Source organism: Haliotis rufescens, unplaced genomic scaffold, assembly GCF_023055435.1.
Source record: "Haliotis rufescens isolate VD_foot unplaced genomic scaffold, xgHalRufe1.0.p SCAF_30, whole genome shotgun sequence".
In the NCBI taxonomy this organism is placed as follows: Eukaryota; Metazoa; Mollusca; class Gastropoda; order Lepetellida; family Haliotidae; genus Haliotis; species Haliotis rufescens.
In genome coordinates this window covers 1,536,480-1,563,577 of record NW_025964002.1, presented here as the reverse complement: position 1 = coordinate 1,563,577, position 27,098 = coordinate 1,536,480, and the positions used below count along the sequence as shown (strand labels likewise).

General features: G+C 41.0%; 1 long non-coding RNA gene across 1 annotated transcript in view; it reads left to right on the top strand.

Moving 5' to 3' along the window:
* Positions 1-872: 872 nt before the first annotated feature.
* The window catches only part of LOC124152223, an 82,725-nt gene continuing 56,499 nt past the window's right edge, over positions 873-27,098 (top strand). Inside the window, exon 1 of the long non-coding RNA XR_006863487.2 lies at positions 873-910. This is a non-coding gene — a long non-coding RNA (uncharacterized LOC124152223). The remainder of the gene's footprint in view (positions 911-27,098) is intronic.

Sequence of the window (27,098 nt, the reverse complement as noted above, 5' to 3'; positions counted from 1 at the left end):
GATACTGTTCAAAGCGGCGTTAAACCCAAATGACTCGCTCCCTGTACGTGATTCGGAAACATGTATCAGTAAGTTGCTTATATTTTACGCCGCTTCAAGCAATATTCCCGCTCCATAGCGGCAGGGCACGCCAAGAGAGGGCTTCACATATTGTATCCATGTGGGGAATCGAACCCGGATCATCAGCGTGACGAGAGGACACTTTGACCACTAGACTACGCCTTTGTCTTTTGGGGATTAATTTTGCCTCTGATCAACCACACCCCCAACCACCCCAAACATTATTTTTGTCTTAAAACCACAACGTGTTAAGGGTAAATCACCTCGCATTGTCTGGCTCCCTAGACTAACATTTAGTCTTATGAAATCTTATATTACACAATACCCTTCTCGACAAAACAAAACATTCCCGGTGCTGATTCATGGAATAGAGCAAGCTAGAGCTTCCTAGACTTGCTTTTGCTGCGACCCGTGAAGATCCGGGGTAGAATAGGTCTTCAGCAACCCATGCTTGCCGTAACAGGCAACTATGCTTATCGTAAGAGGCGACTAACGGGATCGGGTGGTCAGGCTCGCTGACTTGGTTGATGCATGTCATCGTATCCCAATAGCGCGGATCGATGCTCATGGCGTCAATCACTGGATTGTCTGATCCACACTCGATTATTTACAGACCGCCGTCATGTAGCTGAAATATTGCTGAGTGCGGCGTTAAACAACAAACCAACCAACTTTAGTCCACTGGTCTGAGTGAGGCGGGTACTGAACGTTGCTGATCGTTTTGCTTCCCTCGCGCGTGCTCAGTCAATGTTTATACAGAGTTGCGCCCCTTACACCTGGCAGACGAGATTTGCTTCCCAAAACGGAGAGACCGGAATAGAAGTTTTTGACCAAGCAGACGATTGCAAAGGTGAGTGTTTCAAAATGTTGTCGTATTGTCATATTTGTCTGTAGAACATAATGTTTATGTTTTAAAAGAACATGATGCCAAAAGTGAATACATTCATAATTATTTACTCGTTTTCAGTGTAATTTCCCAAGTTGCAGGCATACTATTTTTCTGCAAACAAACAAACAAACATCGGGAAGTTCAACATATCGATATGTAGTTCACTGACAAGTTATATTTTATACCAATAATTATGTTTGACAAACTTTGTTATTCAAAAGTATTACTTATCTTTTTTTAAAAATAGGGTAGCCAAGTGGTTGAAGTGTTCGCTCATCACATGCGACTATGCTTGTCCTAAGAGGCGACCAACTTGATCAGGTGGTCAGATTCGGTGACTTGGTTGATGCATGTCATTGTATCCCAATTGCATGGACCGATGCTCATGATGTCAATCATTGGATTGTCCAAGGTGCCGCAATTCACTGTGCAGAGTTGGGTCCCGTGGACATGAAAACAACCTACGATCGTGGGGGTTCAAATCCAGGTTCAAACCCTGGTTCACACACACGCATGCACGCACGCACGCACGCACGTCGCTATGTAAGTGCAATGATCTTGGACGCGATGTTAAACCAAATTTCACCTCACCTCCACCCATTCACCCACACCCTACCCATCCACCCACTCACCCACACCCTACCAATGCATCCACTCACCCACCCCATACCAATACATCCACTCACCCACACTCTGCCCAAACACCCACCCACCCACACCCTACCCATCCACTAACCCACACCCAACCCATCCACCACTCACCCACACCTTACCCATCCACCACTAACCGTCACCTTACCCATCCACCACTAACCCACACCTTACCCATCCACCACTAACCGACACCTTACCCATCCACCACTTACCCACACCTTACCCATCCACCACTAGCCCACACCTTACCCATCCACCACTCACCCACACCTTACCCATCCACCACTAACCCACACCTTACCCATCCACCACTTACCCACACTTTACCCATCCACCACTAACCCACACCTTACCACTCACCCACACCTTACCCATTCACCACTCACCCACACCTTACCCATCCACCACTAACCCACACCCTACCCATCCACTCACCCACACCTTACCACTCACCCACACCTTACCCATCCACCACTAACCCACACCTTACCCATCCACCACTAACCAACACCCTACCCATCCACTAACCCACACCTTACCAATCCACCACTAACCCACACCTTACCCATCCACCACTTACCCACACTTTACCCATCCACCACTAACCCACACCTTACCACTCACCCACACCTTACCCATCCACCACTAACCCACACCTTACCCATCCACCACTAACCCACACCTTACCACTCACCCACACCTTACCCATCCACCACTAGCCCACACCTTACCCATCCACCACTAACCCACACCTTACCCATCCACCACTAACCCACACCTTACCCATCCACCACTAACCCACACCTTACCACTAACCCACACCTTACCCATCCACCACTAACCCACACCTTACCCATCCACCACTAACCCACACCTTACCCATCCACCACTCACCCACACCTTACCACTCACCCACACCTTACCACTCACCCACACCTTACCCATCCACCACTAACCCACACCTTACCCATCCACCACTTACCCACACCTTACCCATCCACCACTAACCCACACCTTACCACTTACCCACACCTTACCCATCCACCACTAACCCACACCTTACCCATCCACCACTTACCCACACCTTACCACTCACCCACACCTTACCCATCCACCACTAACCCACACCTTACCCATCCACCACTAACCCACACCTTACCACTAACCCACACCTTACCCATCCACCACTAACCCACACCTTACCACTAACCCACACCTTACCCATCTGCCACTAACCCACACCTTACCCATCCACCACTAACCCACACCTTACCCATCCACCACTAACCCACACCTTACCACTAACCCACACCTTACCCATCCACCACTAACCCACACCTTACCCATCAACCACTAACCCACACCTTACCACTAACCCACACCTTACCCATCCACCACTAACCCACACCTTACCACTCACCCACACCTTACCCATCTACCACTAACCCACACCTTACCCATCCACCACTTACCCACACCTTACCACTCACCCACACCTTACCACTCACCCACACCTTACCACTCACCCACACCTTACCCATCCACCACTAACCCACACCTTTCCTATCCACCACTAACCCACACCTTACCACTCACCCACACCTTACCACTCACCCACACCTTACCCATCCACCACTTACCCACACCTTACCCATCCACCACTAACCCACACCTTACGACTCACCCACACCTTACCCATCTACCACTAACCCACACCTTACCCATCCACCACTTACCCACACCTTACCACTCACCCACACCTTACCACTCACCCACACCTTACCACTCACCCACACCTTACCCATCCACCACTAACCCACACCTTTCCCATCCACCACTAACCCACACCTTACCACTCACCCACACCTTACCACTCACCCACACCTTACCCATCCACCACTCACCCACACCTTACCCATCCGCCACTTACCCACACCTTTCCCATCCACCTCTAACCCACACCTTACCACTCACCCACACCTTACCACTCACCCACACCTTACAACTCACCCACACCTTACCCATCCACCACTTACCCACACCTTACCACTCACCCACACCTTACCACTCACCCACACCTTACCACTCACCCACACCTTACCCATCCACCACTAACCCACACCTTTCGCATCCACCACTAACCCACACCTTACCACTCACCCACACCTTACCACTCACCCACACCTTACCACTCACCCACACCTTACCCATCCACCACTTACCCACACCTTTCCCATCCACCACTTACCCACACCTTACCACTCACCCACACCTTACCACTCACCCACACCTTACCACTCACCCACACCTTACCCATCCACCACTAACCCACACCTTTCGCATCCACCACTAACCCACACCTTACCACTCACCCACACCTTACCACTCACCCACACCTTACCACTCACCCACACCTTACCCATCCACCACTTACCCACACCTTTCCCATCCACCACTTACCCACACCTTACCACTCACCCACACCTTACCACTCACCCACACCTTACCACTCACCCACACCTTACCCATCCACCACTAACCCACACCTTACCCATCCACTAACCCATACCTTACCCATCCACCACTAACCCACACCTTACCCATCCACCACTAACCCACACCTTACCGATCCACCACTCACCCACACCTTACCCATCCACTAACCCACACCTTACCCATCCACTAACCCACACCTTACCCATCCATCCACCTCTTCACCCACGCTCTACCCATCCACTCACTCACACTCTACCCATCCACCCACCCTCACTCTACCCATCCATCCAACCCTTCACCCACGCTCTACCCATCCACTCACTCACACTCTACCCACCCACTCCCCAACACTCTACCCATCCATCCACTCACCCACACACTACCCATCCACCCACTCACACTCTACCCATCGACCCACTCCCCCACACTTTATCCATCTACCCACCCACATTCTACCCATCCACCCACCCAAACCCTGGATCTGTGAGTAATCAATCTCCAACAATAACCGGAAAAGAACAGACCATGAAAGTATTTGCGTCTTCTGGTTTTCATGGGCTGGTCACATATTCGTAAACAACCATATTTAGAACTGTTGGCCGAACTGAATATAAAAAAAACTACAATGAATCAATTCCACAGAGTATCGTAAAATAGTCTTGCTGCTTCATGAGAAATCAATACAATCAACCAGGACACAATACAAAGAACCGAAATGGACACACGTGAGATTTACAGCCACCGACTTCTTTCTGTCTACGTACCACATCTCACATCATATCCTTTGATTTATACACAGGATAATTACTCAGTATTTACTTGCGTGACTTGTCGTTTCATTAACACATCTTTCAATCATGTGTGTGTCGGCTGAAATAGCGAGCTGACTTGCTATTGTGAGGGGAATGTGTAGAAATCCACTTCATTGAGTCGAATTACGTGCAGGACATTACGAAACAATGTCGTACCGAATCAGGCCATTAATAAAGACATAATCAGAGAGATTATTTCACTTTCACCCACGTAAGTCATGAGTATACAGACAGTTATTACAGGAAGATTTGCGAGGCAGGATCTGTTTTATGTTGGATAGAATCCAGTGTTTGTGTCTTGTGTCTGTGCTGATTCATGTTAAATGGGTTTGTTTCATACCAAGCTTAAGGTATTTATTGGATAGGTTGATTTTTTATGCCAACTTTGTTTTATTTGACATTTCTGCCATGCCTATATATTTTCTTGTTTTAGGAAATAGTTATTCCTAAATGTTTTGAAATTTGCAAAGATGTTTTTATACAAGTATATGTATATATTATTGTTAAATTTTATGAAGAGTTTCTTGAGGGAATAACATCAAATAAACACTGGCAACATTTAAATGGTTTTTGTTTTTGCCTCCAGCTTCTTCGCATTTGGGACAAGAAATATGTGATATATAGAGAATCTCACCCAAGTGTCTTTTGAGTCGATGAAAGTGGAAAAACTTTTATAAAACGAGTGTTAATATGTTTGATATCAGTAGACATGAGGGTAAGATTTTCTTTATCATTCAACAGCATTCTTCCAACTTTTCCAGTTTGTAGATAGTAATAAGCAGTGTAAAAAGTACTGCTAACAGCTTCAGTAGCAAAGTCATTAGTGATGTCATTTGATTGCGACGCCATGGTAACCTATGACGTCACAATGGTCTGAAAAGCATTATGATGCAATTACATTGCAGTGATATCTACATATGTTGCTTGATCTCACCCAAGCATATCTCCTGTGGGAGCCAGTTTTGGATGATAAAAGATGTTGTTATGGTCATGTTTAATAAAAAGTGAAGTCTTGTACATATAGTCATTTTAGACTTACATTGTTTCATTATTTATACAACAGTTGAATGGAATATATACAACACAAAAGTACTTATAACAACATTGTGTTGTAAATGTTACTTATTGAGGGACACAGGTGGCCCAGTCATCTCAGGTGCTGCTGTTGCAGGAGTTGTGTCCCTTAGGCATGCAGAAACCTGTGATTATGGGTTTGAATCCCAGTTCATTCTGATTATGTTCCTTGGGTTGTCAGGAGCATATCTATTCCTGTGGATTTCATCAAAGTGCTAAACGTCTAAAACCTGCTTCAGTTTCGGGTTTTCCTCCCACGTTTAAGCTGACTCAGCGGTACACAACTAAATTGCTGTTAAAAAGGGTAATATTTTGAAAACTCACCTATTATTGAGAGCTTTGAGCATATTCTTGTCAGTGACTAGAAAGCTCAGTTAATAATATTCCATATAATAAAAGGTTATGTTTAAACACACTGGTGGTGGGTGACTTCAGTCAAGTCTCTCAGTATTAGGCATGTCAGAGGCTTCAATTGCTCTCAGAGATTTTGACACAAAAATCTGTATATAGGTCAATAACTTGGACCCAAGAAATGTAATAAGTCTATGGCAAACTGAATAGGCCAAAGTGTGAACTATTGTAACAAGTTAATGCAATACTGTGTGTGATTGGATGAATATATACGATCTTGACATGAATGTCACGATAAGAAAGGCGTGTGTAGAAAGTGCTGGAAGCTAGTTAGACTTTATAAGTGGAGAAAGTGGGTCCCTGTCTTGTCTCACATTTCATCTGACATTACATCAAGACCAGCTTTCGTGTGAAGATCACTTTTCACCCTGGTGTTCAGCCTAGGCCTATCTTGGAAGCTTGACCACTGTTGTGGAGAACCGATTATTATTCTTGTCATTGTCATTTCCACTGCTCTCACATTTTATACTGCCATTGAATATTGTACTACCACTCTATTGCATACTGCCATTGTAATTTCTGTGCAGTAATTTGTATTGATTTGTGAACCTAGTTAATTTTGTAATACATTTGTTGGTTGCTTGTTGGTTTCACAATAAATTCTGTGCAGATTTCCAGATTAACATATTGCTTCAAACGACACGTAACATTATCAAGGCAGGGAACACAAAGATTGGGATTCACATGTTGTACCAATTGAGGGATTCAAACCTATGCATTAGGCTTGAAGCATTAGGCAACCCCACTGCCCCAGCAAGTTTAAAGTGTCATGCTCTTTACTTAGGCAATGACATGACACTTGTTGCATTAGTAACCAGCTCAGACTATGAAATTATGATTTTGAATATTTCACTTCTTGATGAAATCAGGTATTTTGACATTTACAATCTGAATAATAGAAAAATGGATGAGATGTTGGTAACTGATTCCAATCACTGATTGATGGGTTGGAGCAGATCAATAACAAGCAATGATCAATAACGGAGTCTCAACCAAATCTGGTCCCAGGGATGCACTAGCCGTAAGCACCACAGGTACGAAGCTGTCTAGGGGGGTTTAGGTATATCCCCCCCCCCCCTCCCCCGTAAAATGTTGTATTTTATGCCATTCTGAGCACAAATAAAGTATCTGGTTGAAAGTTTTAAGTGTCTGTTTTCATGTGTGTATCACATGGATTTTGGGAGGCAAGGGAAACCCGAAACAAAACAATAATTTATGCGTATAGTAAACTTTCTTTCAAAATGAAAAATGCCTAAGGGGACGCCTGTAGGTTTCCATTTCTGCGTCCTAGTATTTTTCAGTGCATCTTTTTGTATATGGGATGCCGTAATTGCAAACACTGTCTATAGATATTTAGTGCAGACAGGTTAAGGAAACAACCATTATAACCTGATAACAGCGAGATGGACAGTGGGTATGGTAATCAGAGATTCAGGAAGTGATACTGCATACACTGCTTGCCCAAACATGAGAGAAATAACTCTAATTTCCTCCGTCATTTAGATAAATGCACAAATAGCGGAATCTGATTAATCAATGACAGAAGGCTTGCAAACTTCCTGGTGTTTTATGGTTGTTTTGTGTAAAAAAAATTAAAACTGTTTGAAAAGTTTTTAATTCTGAGATTTATGTAGCCAGTATGACTGAAACCTGCCTTGATCTGCAGACAAGCGAATGACAAACAGCCCTCAGCGTCACCATTAAGTGAGTTGAAAATGTTATTGTCAGTAGACTGAAGCAATCTTAGATTAACAACGTATAAAAAATAAACCCTCTTTTAACAACACATAACGCATGTTTCTGATATGTGCAGTAATAGTACCATATAACCTCTAAAGATTGTCATGTTGATAATTATTTTGTCAGTTTGTTTGTTTCAATCTTTGCTTGTTCCTAATTGTTTGATGGAATTGACAACAAATTTGGCCATGGAAGTTTGGCAAAAATGATTTTATGATAATTTCTGCCAGTGTTATTTCCAAGGCTATTCACATTGTTTTTGTGATTTTAGAACAAGAAAAGAAGGGATAACTCTTTCCACACTTTAGTGGTATGGCATATGTATTTCTGTGTCGGAGGATTCAGGGTTAGAATAGGTCTCAAGCTCCCTATGTTTGCTGTATGAAGTGTGGTCTGGTTGGTGGCCTAGCTAATTGGCTGCTGTCGTACTCCGACGGCAGGATGGTGGTCGGGTAGTCTAATGGTTAAAGCGTTCGCTCGTCACGCCGAAGACCCGGGTTCGATTCCCGACATGGGTACAATGTTAGAAGCCATTTCTAGTGACCCCAACCATGATATTGCTGGAATATTGCTAAAGGCAGCGTAAAATTATACTCACTCACTGACAGCATAGAATGTTGCTCATAATATCAATCACAGGTTTGTATGGTCCAGATTTGATTATTTACAGGCTGTGGTCATATGGCTAGAATATTGTAAAGTAGAGCGTTAAACAAGTAACAAAGTTAATGTATAGTGTGTAAAAGATGTCCTGAATCTGGTGAGGTGAGGTGAGGTGAAATTGGGTTTTAACGTCGCGTCCAAGATTATTGCACTTATATAGCGACGTGCATGCACGTGTATGTGTGTGTGTGGCTGCTTGTACTAGTCCGGACTGATGCCGATTTATAGTGCTAGCTCACTGAGATACCATGCCGCAGTTTAACATGAATACCCCACTCAGACACAGTATACTGACTCCGAGCCGACCAGTCCTTGTTTTAGCCTCTTAATGCAGAGCGCCAGACAGGGTAACAACAAGTACCATCTTTTAACGTCTTTTTGTATGACGCGGCCCGGAATCGAACCCTGGACCTTCCGCTCTCCGGGCGGACGCTCTACCACAAGACCACGGAGGCGGTCCCTGAATCTGGGGCAGAAGAGATCTACAGCACCACATGCTTGTCATGGAACCCGACTAGAATGAGGACAGAGTGGTCACTGATGGTGTGTGACCCTACCAAGGGTAAGAGATGCTGATCAACCACTCTCTGTCAACCCAGGGCGCGGAATCAGTGCCTACCGTGGTCAGTAGTGTATACACGGCTGATTTCGGACAGGGGATGTACTGCATTATTTGTGTGTTTGTTTTTGTGTTTGTTGTTTAACGCCGCACTCAGCATTATTCAAGCTATATGACAGCTATCTGTAAATAATTGAGTCAGGACCAGACAGTCAAATGATTGATATCATGAGCATTGATCTACGCAATTGGGATATGATGACATACATCAACCAAGTCAGCGAGTTAGTCACCTCTTACGACAAGAATAGTCGCCTATTACGGCAAGCATTGGTTGCTGAAGACCTATTCTAACGCGGATTGTCACAGATCCTGAATTATTTGTCATGCTCGTTACGTCACTAGTTCCACAAGAGACAGAAACCTGTTTGATGTTCACTCAGATATATATTGAAGTTATGGCCTTGTTGGAACTGGAAATAATGTTTATTCTCCGCTGCCAGATTTCCCTTCGTATTTGGTAGTGTTATTTATGTAGCTAGACTGGCGTACTAGTGTTGTGGGAAAGTTATTTCAACAGTTTCAGCCCATGTGGATTCTGGGTAAGTTCTGGTCCCGACCAATCATAATGTGGTCGTAAGAGGCAGGTGAGTGGATTGGGTGGTCAGCCTTAGTGATTCAGTTGATAGCATGTCCTTGTACCACGATGGCGTGGAGCTCACAATATTGATCACTGGATATTGTCTGATCCAGACTCAGTTATTCCCTGGCTGTCTCGTCATATTTCTGGAATAGTGTATAGTGTTGTGTTTTGGAGATAAACCTTTTCTGTTTTAGATTTTAAGGTGGTTCATCGTTGATTAAACACCTCTAAATGTCACTTAAAGCTGAATGTAACATTAAGCTGTGTTTAATCAACGATGAACCACCTCAAACTTTATTAACAAATATGTTTATCTCCATTCTACCATGACTAAAATGCGTTTTTTCTAAAACACTTTTTTTCTTGCGTTGTATTCAGTGCAGTGATGCTGTCAGGAGTGAATATCATTAACCACTTCAAATTTAAGAAAATTATCCAATCAAAATACAGCATCCTTCAATGTCATGGAAGAATAAACATTAAACAAACAAACCCTAGTTTTCCTGAAACAGACTAATTATTTACATGTCATCATGATATATATAGCTGAATGCAGTGTGATATCGGAATTTATGTATCATGAATAGAGGGAATATATTTCTATATCGCACAACATGCTTATATTATATAAACACAATATACACTTAATATATACAATATGAACACAATATATATATACTTAATGTATACAATATGTACACAATATATATACTTAATGTATACAATACATACACACAATATACAATGTATACTTCGTTGAATGCATGTCATACTCTAACACTGTGGATTGTTGCTCATAATATCGATCACCAGACAGTCTGGACAAGCTTTTGTTTTTTACAGGCTGCCATTATGTAGCTGGTATTTTTAGTCGGCGTTAAACATGGCACCTGTTTGTGGGTGATGAACCCATTATCCTCCAGACTAAACATTAGAAAGGCACCACAGAGCAGTGTTAGCGTCCCAGCAAGCACCATTAAGCTACATTAGGCAGAGAATATACATTAGCAGGGCTGCTTCCAACGACCTTCAACAACGTCATGCATGTAAACATTTATTTTTGGAACTTTGGCAAAAGAGTGATAAAAATTACAAAAAATGTAAGATCCTTAGATTTTTTGTGTAATTTCAACTAAATGTTTTTGTGGTTAATTTTACAACACATGCACTGTAGTACTGATGAAGACACAATTATCTGGGATTTCCAACCATGTGCCTCCGGCAGGGACTTTTATGGAAACAAAATGTCCAATGTGAAGGATTGTGTCAGGTTGTTATTTCATTAGTCTGTCATACAGACTGTGAAACAAATATACCCAATACAGCCCATGCAAGTTTATTATGTTTGTTTAGTATCAGAAGAAAGTCTTGGGGCTTCTATTTATTATATTCTATAACTATAATTTAACAAATGTTTCATCTCCGTAAACAAAATATGCTCATTTCAGAGACTAGATGTTGGTCTATTATTTCCTTTACATTCAGATAGGCTGACATTTCTTTCAATGCCACAATGTTAGCAGTGGTAATACTCATGATATCAATCACTGGATTGTCTGGTCCAGATTCGAGTATTTACCGTCTGCCGTCATACAGCTGCTACTTTGGTGAGAGGGTCTTCAGCAATAATCAAAACAAACAGCAAGTCTGACATGAGCCCTGGTTTTATCACATGCATATATATGGTGTCCAACCCTAAAAGGGCACCTGTTAAGAGTAGCAGTGGTAACTTTATGAGAACCATGCCAACTTCAATTATTGAAAATCTTCACAAACACTGGGAAATGAATCACATAGATGGACGTTTTTCACGCCTATTTTTTGGAAACTATAGATTTAAGTCGCGACAGAGGAAGAGAATTCTCTGGTACAGCAGCGACAACAATGCTATTAATCTGATACAAAAACAGAGGATAAATAACAATGTTGAAATGAGAGGATTCACATTTTCACAATTTCTAAATTGGAATTTCATCCCTCTGGAGTAAAGTGTCTTTGGGTAGATGGGAGTGAACTGAGCAGGTCTGTTGTCTCCGATTATACAAATACTCTTATATTGGTGGCAAAGCGGCTAGACTGAAATACTTCTAGACCTGGAGTTGCCGACACGCAAATACTTCACTTCAGGATGGCATGATCACTTGTCTTTGATTGACTTGTACTCTTGAGGAGCCCAGACCTGCGTTCACAGACTTGTCAGTAGTTTACTTCATGAATGAAGAGTGAGTGAGTGAGTGAGTGAGTGAGTGGGGTTTAACGCCAATTTGAACGGTATGTCAGATATATCACGGCCTGTAGGACAGCCCAAAGTGATACGGGGCATTGATTGTTACCATTTTGATGAAGGCCACAAGAACGCATTGTAATAACAAACCTAGGAAATAATCAGAGCAAACAGGAATGACAACCCATGATCATAGGTTCCTGGTTTGCATAAGGGAAGCAACTCTGCACAAAAAACTGATATATAAAGATGAGAAAAAATGGTCACAATTTCACATGCTAATATACACAATCCATTTATTCACTGATGACTATATATTGTATGGACAATTAGCAATCAGTAGCAGCAGACATATTTGGGTGGCAAGAAAAGTTGGTATCTGCACAAATACACAAAGTAATTTAATAGTAATCATAAACTGTCGGGCAAAAGAAAGTATACATTAAAAAATTGGATTTGGAAAAAAATTACGAAAGTTATCAAAAGAGCAAAGCTGAAAACAATCCCCAAATACCTAAAAACTTAAGGTCCAAAACACAACAAGGGTGCCTGTATCAAATACGTCACCATCGATTAACCATTTCTTGCTTGTTTCATTTTTAGCCACCATCAAACATGGGTGTATGCTTTGTTTTGCCGCCAGTCTTGTAAGATATGGCCATTCTGAGCCATAAGCAGGGTGCTGCAGACAGCTATTGTTCCTGTAATGGAGAAATCACAGGAACCTGTTGATTCTACTTCCAGAACCAACAGATTTAAGTGACTTCTGTGACTGAAACCACAATCTGTGACTTCAGCCACAAGTCCGAAGCCTACGTCTAGTAAAGTGAGCTCAGCTAATAATGGTCCACATAATAACACTGAAACTGATGCCAAGAGCAAAATTCAGCCTAGCAGACTCGATAGTCTTTGGCACAGACTAAAACTGTGTTATGGTTGAAACATAATTAATCTATCATTTTGCATAATGACCTATTGTTTACTTATTTAAAATGCACGGTCAGACCCCTAACCCTAACCCAACAACATGACCTCAGCATAATGGTTTAAATGCAAGAATAATTACGTGACGTCACTTTAATGGTTTTGAAATAGAGAATCAGTGTCTGTCCCTGCATTTTGTTAAATGGCATATCTGTCAACTCTCACACATCTCGCGTGAGTCTCATGCATTTATCACCTATGTCACGCTCACACGTAAGGTTGGGAAATTCTCACGCATTCATATAAAATGTAGATAAAAATATTTTGAAAATATAAATGTGCTTTAGATGGAGTGAAAGAGTCAGTGTGGTAGTATCTAAGTGTACTTATGAAATGTTTTGCACAGAAAATGAAGTTTCCTGACAGAAATGGCTTTTCTTTGATTTTGAAAATGTCTTGATAAATGTGCTTTACATAGAGTGAAAGTTATCATGGTTATGTGAATCAAAACTGTGAATCATTTATTGTTTGAGTCTCTTTGGAAGCTACTATTTGGCAACCAATCTTGTTCAATGTTCTGTTATATATGGTGGACATGGATTACTTTGAATTGAATACAGTTTCTCAAGGTATGTGTTTTATCTTTTCTTTTAATTTTTGAGAAATATATTTTTTCAGAATACATGCACTCTAAGGCCATTAAAAGGGTCTAAATATCATTCAAAACCAGTTTTCGCCCCCTGCCCCCCCCACCAGGGCTTAGCCCTGGACCCAGTGGGGCTTGCAGCACCTGCACCCTGGCTTCTCTCACATTTAGGTTCCAGGGGTTGACAGCTCTGTAATGGGCCTCCACGTACAAGTGGTCAGGATGTATACAGGTCCGTTATAAAGTGGCGGGGTGCCCCCAATTGTGAGGTGCCTTCGTGGTGACGAGGTTTGAATTTATACCAGCAGAAATAAAGACACAGAAGATCTCACTGACAAAACATGATTACCGAAGAAATAAAATTTGTTTAAGCATGATATGCTATGGTCAGATGTCAATTAAGCTAACAGCAATATTAGATTTATTCTTTCATTTCATTACAATCAATTTGATTATTTAACCACTAGCTATAGAGATGGGACTTTCATCTTGAGGTGGATAACAGGATCAACTTGTCAAAATGATGTTATTTGGGGTTGGTAAGGATTGTAAATTCTGATGAATAGTTAGCACGGAGAAGACTCGACACTTTTGTTCTGCTTGAGGTAGCGTTGATGATATCTTCAAGTAGTATTAAGAAGCTGTAGTATTAATGAAGACAGGGTTTCAACTTTGTTTCAGTACAAGTACATATGCTATTGAAATACCTATATCTTCATGTGACATGTTTTGAACCTCATCTCTTTTCAAACCCCTAAACAATACGTAACCAACCACTTAAAGATGTAATCAAGGTAGATCCTTCAAAGCCCACTGAAGACATCCAGGTGTTTGCCACTTGCTCTTGCAGTTAAGTAACGAATTAAGCTACACGAGGTAAGATACTCAATAAGTAATGAAAACATTCCTCTAAACTTACTTTTTTACTAATGCACACTTTAATAAGACTTGATGTGATGATATTTATGATGTAGTCATTTGACATCCAAGTGTAAACAGAAATAAATGTTTTCAAAGGCATTGAAATACCTTCACTGAAACACCTGCACCAAAAACCTGCACTGAAGTACCTGCACTAAACACCTGCACTGAACACTTGCACTGAAGTACCTGCACTAAACACCTGCACTGAACACTTGCACTGAACACCTGCACTGAAACACCTGCACTAAACACCTGCACTGAACACTTGCACTGAAGTACCTGCACTGAACAACTGCACTGAAACACCTGCACTGAAACACCTGCACTGAAACACCTGCACTGAAACACCTGCACCGAACACCTGCACTTGAACACCTGCACTGAACACCTGCACTGAAACACCTGCACTAAACACCTGCACTGAACACTTGCACTGAACACCTGCACTGAACACTTGCACTGAAGTACCTGCACTGAACAACTGCACTGAAACACCTGCACTGAAACACCTGCACTGAACGCTTGCACTGAAACACCTGCACTGAAACACCTGCACCGAACACCTGCACTTGAACACCTGCACTGAAACACCTGCACTGAAACACCTGCACTGAAACACCTGCACTGAAACACCTGCACTGAACGCCTGCACTGAACGCCTGCACTGAACGTCTGCACTGAAATACCTGCACTGAAACACCTGCACTGAAATACCTGCACTGAACACCTGCACTGAAACACCTGCACTGAACACCTGCACTGAAACACCGGCACTGAACACCTGCACTGAACACCTGTACCGTAATACCTTTACTGAAACACCTGTACCGAAACACCTGTACCGAAACACCTGCACTGAAACACCTGCACTGAAACACCTGCACTGAACACCTGCACTGAAACACCTGCACTGAACACCTGCACTGAAACACCTGCACTGAACACCTGCACTGAACACCTGTACCGAAATACCTTTATTGAACACCTGCACTGAAACACTTGCACCGAAACACCTGTACCAAAACACCTGCACTGAAACACCTGCACTGAACACCTGCACTGAAACACCTGCACTGAACGCCTGCACTGAACACCTGCACTGAAACACCCATACCGAAGCACCTTTACTTAAATACCTGCACTAAAACACCTGCACTGAACACCTGCACTGAAACACCTGCACTTTAACACCTGCACTGAAACACCTGCACTGAAACACCTGCACTGAAACACTTGCACTGAAACACCTGTACCGAAACACCTGCACTGAACACCTGCACTGAAACACCTGCACTGAACACCTGTACCGAAATACCTTTACTGAAACACCTGTACTGAAACACCTGTACCGAAACACCTGCACTAAAACACCTGCACTGAAACACCTGCACTGAACACCTGCACTGAAACACCTGCACTGAACACCTGCACTGAAACACCGGCACTGAACACCTGTACCGAAATACCTTTACTGAACACCTGCACTGAAACACTTGCACCGAAACACCTGTACCGAAACACCTATACCGAAACACCTTTACTTAAATACTTGCATTGAACACCATACCTGCACTGAAACACCTGCACTGAACACCTGTACCGAAATACCTTTACTGAACACCTGCGCTGAAACACTTGCACCGAAACACCTGCACTGAACACCTGTACCAAAATACATTCACTGAAATACCTGCACGGAAACACCTGTACAGATATACCTGCACTCCCATTCAATCTCAGCTATGTTTTGACATATCAGACTGTTTTTTTTTTCACCTTTAGATTTTGAATCGAGAACTTTGTCAAAAAAAATAAACCGATAACACATGGAATCGGTAAGATCACACATGGAATCAGTAAGATAACACATGGAATCAGTAAGATCACACATGGAATCGGTAAGATCAGACATGGAATCGGTAAGAGCACACATGGAATCAGTAAGATAAAACATGGAATCGGTAAGATCACACATGGAATCGGTAAGATCACACATGGAATCGGTAAGATAACACATGGAATCAGTAAGATAACACATGGAATCGGTAAGATAACACATGGAATCGGTAAGATAACACATGGAATTTCTTCAGACTTCTTCAAACCGACTATGTGTTGTCTAGGTTACATACATTGATGTCACTGAAACTGTAAAATTTGAAAATGTTACAGAACCCTGAACCAAATACCAGTGACTTTTTTATCAGGAGACATTTAAGATTATCCCATAACTAGAGTTGATTATGAATGAACTGGTCATTGCAGATTATCATTCCATTACATAAAGGACCGCCTCTGTGGTCTAGTGGTTTGATCCCTGGTCGTGCCATACCAAAGGGTGTTAAAAGATGGTGCTTGTTGTTACCCTCTGCATTTAAGGTCAGCTGGTCAGCTAGGAATCAGAATACTGTGTCAGCCACACACACAGACACACTCATAAGTGCATTAGTCTTGCATGTGACGTTGTACCCCGTTTCACCTCACCTCGGTTACATAAGAAAGGGGGCTCATCAAATCCAGACAATTATTGAGCCATTAGTCTTCTGAGTATTCTCAGTAAGGTTTGGGGCGGTTGGGTAGCCTAGTGGTTAAAGCGTTCGCTCATCACGCAGAAGACCGGGGTTCGATTCCCGACATGGGTGCATTGTGTGAAGCCGATTTCTGGTGTCCCCTGCCGTAATTTGCTGGAATATTGCTAAAAGTGGCGTAAAACCATACTCACTCACTCACTCAGTAAGGTTTACATCTGTCTAATGTAAGAGGCTGGTTTTCTCTGAGTTTCAGCCAGGTTTCTGAAAGGGATATTCAGCAAGAGACAAGTGCTTTGTTTTAAATTCATTTGTCCATTCATTTATTTTACATAAAGGGAGAAAGTTTTAAGTCACTTTTATTGATTTTTCTAAAGCATTCGACTCTATAAAGTGCCGTCTTCTATGTATTCTGTTTTGCAAACATGTGAAATATCAGTCAAGATGGCTAAAGCTGAATTGTTAGTTTTTAGAAATGGTGATGGATTGTCTCGTTTTGAGAAATGGTTTTATGAATTCAATTTAGTTGGTTTTCTTCTTTGCTACACCTGTCTGGGTTTATGTTTTCACAATAAGCTTAACTGGTCTGAAATGGCTGACAATACAGCACTGCTGACCAAGAAGGTTTTGATACTGCAACCATTTTCACCTGATTACGTCTTCAAAATCTTTTACTTCTCTGCCCAGGAGCCATCAGCCGGGGCCCGAAGATGGCTGCATATTTATTAAATTAGTAAACATTATGTTGTACCAGCATCTTGTTTTGTTCCATTTATGAACTTCAGTTCATACCTTAATGTATCAGATTGATTCTGAATTAAGAATTTAGAACTATACACTATATTGTGATAGGTATCACAATACGGCCTTTTGCATTGCAAGATATTGTGATACACTTTAAACCTCCAATACCCATCCCTAGCGTATATGCTATAACAAAGTGTGTTAAATGTATTGGTTACATATTTTGACAATGCCACAGTGTTGTTTACCAAAACAATGTTAGAGAAAAAAAACATGTTGAAAGGTTGTAAATTTAGTAGTTTATGCTGACAGCCTGACAGATACAAAAGAAAAGTATGTTCGTATCATACACGACAGATATATTTTCCAGAATTAAGGGTGCATATATTGCGTACTATACACAAATAAATAAGTCTTGTGTACATTGATCAATTGGAAGAGGTGTTAATTGGGATTGTTCACTAGCCAATACATAAGCAAATATCGCCATGGGGGCTTATTAGAGTGGGGCACTTATTACTTCGAATGCGGTACTTGAAATACTGGTTATTAACCCAACTCACAATGTTCGTCAGATCGACGGGAAAGGTAGTGCTGGATATCACCATGGATATTCATATTAATATACAGAGCTCGAAAATCAATAAATAATCAATACTATTCAAAGTTTTTATCTTACACATCTGAAGTGAGGTGTCAAAGGCATTTTCAGGTGAAGGGAAGTGACGGAGTTCCATAACAGGTTTATCATGTAATCAATATTTACCTGGAATATTTTATTTACCTTGACAAAAAGCCATTGCCCATGTTTTTAATTTGTACTACTGGAATGTGAATACTACATGGTCACAGTTGGTAACAAAGTGAAACAGAATAACATGCTAATGAGATGCTAATCAATGATTTAGTGGTGAGAACCGTTACGTTCCTTGCTTGGGCAGGACTTTAAACTGATACATCAAACTGTATATACAGAATGGCTTTATTGATTAGATATTTGGGCAATCTGTAATCATTTTGAATGTGGAGATCAGTCAATGAAGCCGTCATTTGATGAATTGCTTCATGACTACTGGTTGACACAGAGAGATAAAGCTGAGGTAATAAAGTTGTGTCCCTTGGCTACACCAGGATCTGCTAGACATGGACTAAACTACCATTTAGTCTGTGAAATCTTATATTACACAATGCCCTTCTTGACTCTAAAATTAAACAAATAATTTTCCCCTAATGCTAATTTCATAGAGCTGGCTAGACTTGCTTTTGTATGCATATCTAGATTGTTGTTGTTTTTCATAATATAAATATATTCCACATTTAAACAAATAATTTTCCCTGATGCTGATTTCATAGACTGTGGAATAGAGCTAGCTAGAGTTGGCTAGACTTGCTTTTGTATGCATATCTAGATTGGTTTTTTTAATAAAATAAATATATTGCACAGTCATGGTGCAGGACCCAAGAATCTCCCCATTTCTTATCCTTGGTGTGGCACTGACCTTAACTCGCCTTTCGAGCTCAGTGAGGCCAACTAAAGTCACTTTCACTTTTGCCAAGAAAAGTACGAATGTGAATATCAGATTAACTTCAAGTCTGCCGGCTGAGAGAAGAAACCTTAAGAACATGACTACATTCAAGTTAAACTAGTCAACATGCATGCTAATTAACTTTATCATTCTGTTTTAGGTATCAAGAAGAGTCGCCAAGTCTCACACAGAGATAAAAAGAACAGATATTTTTTGCAATTCAATTTTGAAATGTGAACAATATTGTGACCGTGGCATTGCAATATGATTCATATTGCATACTTGTTGATGTGTTACAGGGTGTATTTGGTGCATACATGCAGACATGGGTAGTAATTAATCAGTAATTATTCAAACAAGTGTGTAGGGTGACAATCGTTGGTGAACACATGGGTTGTGACCATTGAAGAACACTTACGTATTGGGTGGTTACCATTGATGAACACTTGTGTATTGGTTTGTTACAATTGAAGAACACTTGTGTATTGGGTGGTTACCATTGATGAACACTTGCGTATTGGGTGGTTACCATTGAAGAACACTTACGTATTGGGTGGTTACCATTGATGAACACTTGTGTATTGGGTGGTTACCATTGAAGAACACTTGTGTATTGGGTGGTGAACATTGATGAACACTCGTGTATTGTGTGGTTACCATTGAAGAACACTTGCATATTGTGTGGTAACCATTGATCTTGTGTACTGGGTGGTTACCATTGAAGAACACTTGTGTATTGGGTGGTTACCATTAAAGAACACTTGTGGATTGGTTGGTTACCATTGAAGAACACTTGTGTTTTGGGTGGTGACCATTGATGAACACTTGCGTATTGGGTGGTTACCATTGATGAACACTTGTGTATTGGGTGGTTACCATTGATGAACACTTGTGTATTGGGTGGTTACCATTGAAGAAAACTTGTGTATTGGGTGTTAAACATTGATGAACCCTCGTGTATTGTGTGGTTACCATTGAAGAACACTTGCATATTGGGTGGTAACCATTGATCTTGTGTATTGGGTGGTTACCATTGAAGAACACTTGTGTATTTGGTGGTTACCATTAAAGAACACTTGTGTATTGGCTGGTTACCATTGAAGAACACTTGTGTATTAGGTGGTTACCATTAAAGAACACTTGTGTATTGGTTGGTTACCATTGAAGAACACTTGTGTTCTGGGTGGTGACCATTGATGAACACTTGCGTATCGGGTGGTTTCCATTGAAGAACACTTGCGTATTGAGTGGTTACCATTGATGAACACTTGTGTATTGGGTGGCGAACATTGATGAACACTTGTGTATTGTGTGGTTACCATTGAAGAACACTTGCATATTGGGTGGTAACCATTGATCTTGTGTATTGGGTGGTTACCATTGAAGAACACTTGTGTATTGGCCGGTTACCATTAAAGAACACTTGTGTATTGGCTGGATACCATTATAGAACGCTTGTGTATTAGGTGGTTGCCATTAAAGAACACTTGTGTATTGGTTGGTTACCATTGAAGAACACTTGTGTTTTGGGTGGTGACCATTGATGAACACTTGTGTATCGGGTGGTTTCCATTGAAGAACCCTTGCGTATTGGGTGGTTACCATTGACAAACACTTGCGTATTGAGTAGTTACCATTGATGAACACTTGTGTATTGAGTGGCGAACATTGATGAACACTCGTGTATTGTGTGGTTACCATTAAAGAACACTTGCATATTGGGTGGTAACCATTGATCTTGTGTATTGGGTGGTTACAATTGAAGAACACTTGTGTATTGGCCGGTTACCATTAAAGAACACTTGTGTATTGGCTGGTTACCATTGAAGAACACTTGTGTATTAGGTGGTTACCATTAAAGAACACTTGTGTATTGGTTGGTTACCATTGAAGAACACTTGTGTTTTGGGTGGTGACCATTGATGAACACTTGCGTATCGGGTGGTTTCCATTGAAGAACACTTGCGTATTGAGTGGTTACCATTGACAAACACTTGCGTATTGAGTGGTTACCATTGATGAACACTTGTGTATTGAGTGGCGAACATTGATGAACACTTGTGTATTGGGTGGTTACTATTGAAGAATTCTTGCGTACTGGGTGGTTACCATTGATGAACACTTGTGTATTGGGTGGTGAACATTGATGAACACTTGGGTATTGGGTGGTGAACATTGATGAACACTTGCCTATTGGGTGGTTACCTTTGAAGAACACTTGCATATTGGTCGGTTACCATTGATTAACACTTGTGTATTGGATGGTTACCATTGATGATCACTTGGTATTGGGTGGTGAACATTGATGAACACTTGCGTATTGTTTAAGAGCATGTTTATTGGGAAGATGTAAAACTTAAGTGTATGCACTGTGCCATCCCCCTTTGTGACATGACGCATTGAAGCAAATCTATTAATATACCCCGACCTTTTAGGCTGGGGGTATATAATTATACCAAGGTTCCGTCTGTCCGAAAACTTTGTCCCCGCAATTTCTCTTAAACTATTCAGTGGATTCATCTCAAACTTAGTACATATAATCTGTGTCATATGGAGGGGTGCAGTCAAAAGAAAAAAAAATTGTTTTTATGAATTTTTCATTTTTTTATGAATTTTTCAAATCCTAACCCTATCCATTATTTAATTTGAAACTACTGACACACTAGGCGGGTCGGGGGTATTAGTGAGCCACGCTCACTTTTGCCCTTGTTATTTTCCATAGTGCCATTCAAGGGCACTTCTTCCACTTCATCGGATGAATGATTAAACCTGTAAAGTTAGAAGCAGTGAGCGAGTGAGTATGCTTTACGCTGCTTTTAGCAATATCCTAGCAATATGAACCCCAGAAATGGGCTTCACACATTGTACCTATGTCGGGAATCGAACCTGGATCTTCAGCAGGAAGAGCGAACGCTTTAACCACTAGGCTACACAACCGTCCCAGTTACAAGCAGACTCTGTGATACGTACATGGTTGAGTGACATCTTTAGGTGTGAATGGTGGGTGTGCAGAGTTAGAAACAGACTGTGATATGTATATGGTAGAGTATTAATTAGTTGTGTGACATCTGCAAGAGTTAAGTTAGGTGCACCTGAGACAGTCTGTGTCACCGGGCGTATGTACGTTACCGCGTGGGTTAGACTCGCTGTGTTAAAACTATCAAGGGAGACAATGAGGGGCCTCCCCACCACTTACTTGCAGCTCTTGTCTGTGTTCATTGATTCTGGTACCATCGGGTGAAGAATTATTGCCGTTCGGCGTCTGAAGATTTATACCTTTAGTCATCTCTTAAACTATTCTTATTGAAGTACATTCTGATGAATGGATCTGTGGATTGATTATCAAACACTTACAACTGAGGACTCGCTAACACAATTTGTTTATTTATATCCAATAATGAAGTCGTTTCTCTGAGTCTTGTTCGTCATTGCTGACTGTTTGCCTTGAAAGTTTATACATGAAAGTGTCTGCTGTACTTGAGGTCTGGTATGTTGAAATGCAAGATATTTATTTCCTGTCTTTCATTGTTGAAAAGAGATGCTGGGAACAATTACTGGGTGTTCCAACTGTTCAGTGACTATTCCGTATGGTCAATCTGAATAAGGATTTTAATGTTCGAACATAGCTACAAAGCGACAATATTTTACACAAAGACAGGACCACTTAAAACAATGTTCCAGATGGGATGTATACCTATAAACCAAGGTTATTTAAGAGGGACTCTTTGACATGAGTACTTATGGTCAAGTGTGACTGATTGGTTTGCCATTTTGCAACATAAGTTCATAACACCAGTGAGGAGTGATGGTTCACAAACTCCATCCATGCTTCAGTTTGCAGCACTTTCTAGACAGGGCTCCGATGTTTTATGACCGTTCTTAAGTCATCACCCTTCTGTTGTTGAGCATCAAGGGTGGTTCTTGGTCAGAATAGGACTCATGTTTAATTTATCGTAAGAGTCGACTCTAGTAGTCCGCATGTAAGGGTGAAAAGATACACAGATATTCCGATGCATCGCGATACTTGAGCAACGATATGATATATGATAAATGTTGGCCCATTTAACGATACGCCAAGTACAGCGTTTCCTCGCTATTGTGCCTTTCAATAAACCGCCAACTTGGTTATAGCCGTAATGCCTGGCTCCCAAAAATGTACTTATATTTTAATAAGCTCAGGTTTTACACTGACAGATATTTTTCCCCATGTCAAAAAACATTATCAGCTGATCACCGCAAGCACATAACACCAGAAATACAAGTCAGCACTGAAGTACGCAGTTCAATAATATTATTATACTATCTTGTTATTAAAACATGTTTATTGTATATCTGGACTTGTGTTTGTAATGTATTTTATCAATTTTATAAAAAAATTCATTTAATATTGTTTTCATTAAGTTAGGTGAAATAGTGTGTGAAGAGATACAGCAACCACGGTCAGATTACCGCTTTTGATGCATTGAAACCAACTTTAGTTGCTAGAGAATGGATACATATATTAAAAATGCCATACTTTGACTCATTAAAAGTCATATTTGTCAACATAACGTTTTCGCAATCGAAATACATGTAGCGCGGGAAGTCCCTACGGTGACTGATCAAATTGTTCCATACGTAAAAATATCCTGCAACAGCAATCACCAGTACCAAAATGCTACGCTTGTGGTTCTTATAATTATAAATATATATACAGTAAAAGCTGCAACTAAAGTAACACGATATTGGAATATATTATTCCTGATAAAACAATAATTTCAGATACGATTTCTTCGACCATTGCATCAAAATTCTTTGAAGTTGTATCGCTGGTGAAGTACATTAATTATTTTCTGGTGTTTGAACTTTGAATTGTTTTCAAGGAAAGTTAGAGAAAGTTCCACTTTGAAGCTTAACAGCTTCAGTTGTCATGTCATTATAAAATAATTTTGACTGTTCCAAAATCATGAAAGGTTCAATTGACATCATTGCGTATCGAGATACACATCGTATCGTGACCAGAATATCGAGATGCGTATCGTATCGTGACCTTCCTGTATTGTCGCAGCCCTATCCGCATGTGACTTTACATCCAATACTGAGTACAGTTAACTACGGTTATAACAAACTTAAAGAGACCACTAAATAACCGCAGTTCATTATAAGCATATACAGCATATATACAGCACATGGAGGGGACAAAAAACAGTTTGTTCTATCCGTCAGTTCGTCATAAGCATGTTCTTTATTAACGTAGTTGACTGTACATCCTGTACTGAGTACATCATTTGCCAAAGTGTAACTCAGAAACTGTTTAATATGTCTTGAGTAAGCTGTGTATCACACAACCCTGTGGAGATTCCCATCAAGCTATGCTTCTTATATTCAGAATATCACTCACTGGATTGTCTGGTCCAGACTCAATTATTTTCAAATACATGTGTATGGATATATATATGTTTATAAGGGTGGGGGATATCGATTACTTTGTTTTCTTGTTAATGTAGAACAGAACAGAATGGGCATTAAGGACATGCTTGTAAAGGCTTCTGACTTAGCTGCCTGCATGGCTAATTAAGCATTGAGGTCATTTTCAAGACTGATTAATTAAAGACAACATTCCTGTCATTATTGACCCGTGCAGATGCAGGGTAGAATAGATATTCAGCAACCCATGCTTGTCGTAAAAGGCGACTAATGGGATGGGGGTGGTCAGGTTTGCTGACTTGGTTGATGCATGTCATCATATCCCAATTGGGTGGATCGATGCTCATGATGTCAATCACTGGATTGTCTGGTCCAGATTCGATTATTTACAGACCGCCATCATATTGGTGGAATATTGCTGAGTGCAGCGTTAAACAACAAATAAACAAACAAACAAACAATCCTGTCATTAACTCATTGTAATGTCCTCAATATGTTGAAAGCTATTGATTCACTCACAGGTATTTGATGCAATTTATTGTGAATATTGCTTCAGTAAATTGTTTTCAAATGTCATTGTGTCATTCATGCCGGTTCTGTTGTTTCTGTGAATGGACCAGAGTGTGAATGAAATGTCTGTGCCACAAGGGACACTTTTTGAGATCAACATGGCCAGGTCGCCCTACATGTACTCGGACAGCACACAAATACCAACGGCGATCCAGGAATAGCGTCCTTGTGGCTGATAGTATCTGGGAAATGGCCTCGGGGCCACCAACTAATGATGCACTGTTGACCAAGAGTGAACATGCTCACTTGTTTGCTGACTAACTGTTTTTGATAGAATGAGACATTGACTTTGGTCATCGGTCAGTGTCAACTGGTTACCTTACATCTGGCGGCACGAGATGATTGGCCCAGTCTCATCTGCTGTGACGTTTCTGTTGGAAAACATCCATTCATGTCTATTTACCCTGAGGTACTGGGGCTGTACCCATTTCCTGGGGTAATTTTCAACTGATGTTGGTCCAAGTAATTCAGGGGATATTCTGGGCTGTTATAGGACAGGGGGAAATGGGGATCAACAACATGTATTGTCTTCAAGCAAGAATCAAGTTTTTGTAGTGGAGGATTGCTCGAAGGTGTTTGTTTGAATGGGGATGTTTTGCCATTCATATTGCAATGCAAGATTCTTCAATAATTACAGAAATAAGCTAAAAAGATATTATAAGAATGGGAAATAGAGCCAATAGACCCTGAAGGTGATCTGGATATTTCTGTATAAATCATATGACTTTGAACATACAGATAACATTGTATGTTTTTTCAGATGTATATGCAACATTAAAAGCAATAATTTATGTAAAATGTTTCAAATATATCAGCACTCACGACTCCTCAGCAAACAGTGAGTTTTTGTGGACTGTATCCAAACACACGTGAGTAAGATTTTCTTCGTAGCACCACTAGCCTTGATGGTGGGACGATGCATTGGTACAATCATCAATCACATACGCAGTACGTAAGTAAAAAAATACTTATTCTTACCTACAATGTTTGCTTTAATAACTGTTACGCAAACACCAATTAGTTAGCAGACATAATGGGAGCTGAGGTAGCCTAGTGCTTAAGCATTCACTCGTCACACCGAAGACCCGGGTTTGAATCCCTACATGGGTGTGAAGCCCATTTCTTGTGTCCTCCGCTGGAATATTACTGGAATATTGCTAAAAGCAGCATAAAACCATACTCACTCACTCATTAGTAGTGAAAACGTAAGTATTTTCATCCATTGCACCATAATTGACACTGCCAACTGTAAATAGTCAGTGTGCGAGGTATTTGGCAATCCTGTCAGTATCGTGATATTATCAGATCATGAGCAAGGTATCGTGAAACATATCGGATTGCACAGTTGGTGTATCATCCAAGCCCTAATCCTGGTATTGTCATTATTTTATTTTTCTTACTATTTTTTTTTTCTTCACTATAGACTGAAAGCAGGATTGGGTGCAAATCCAACATCATTATTGAACACTTTGTCACAATGACGTCTTCCTATATTGTGAAAAATGACAAGATGTTCACCACGGTTGCACTGGTCGATTTCAAATCACTTTGTATTTTATGTCGGGTAACAGTCAATTGAGGTTTGTATTAAAAATTAATGTTGTT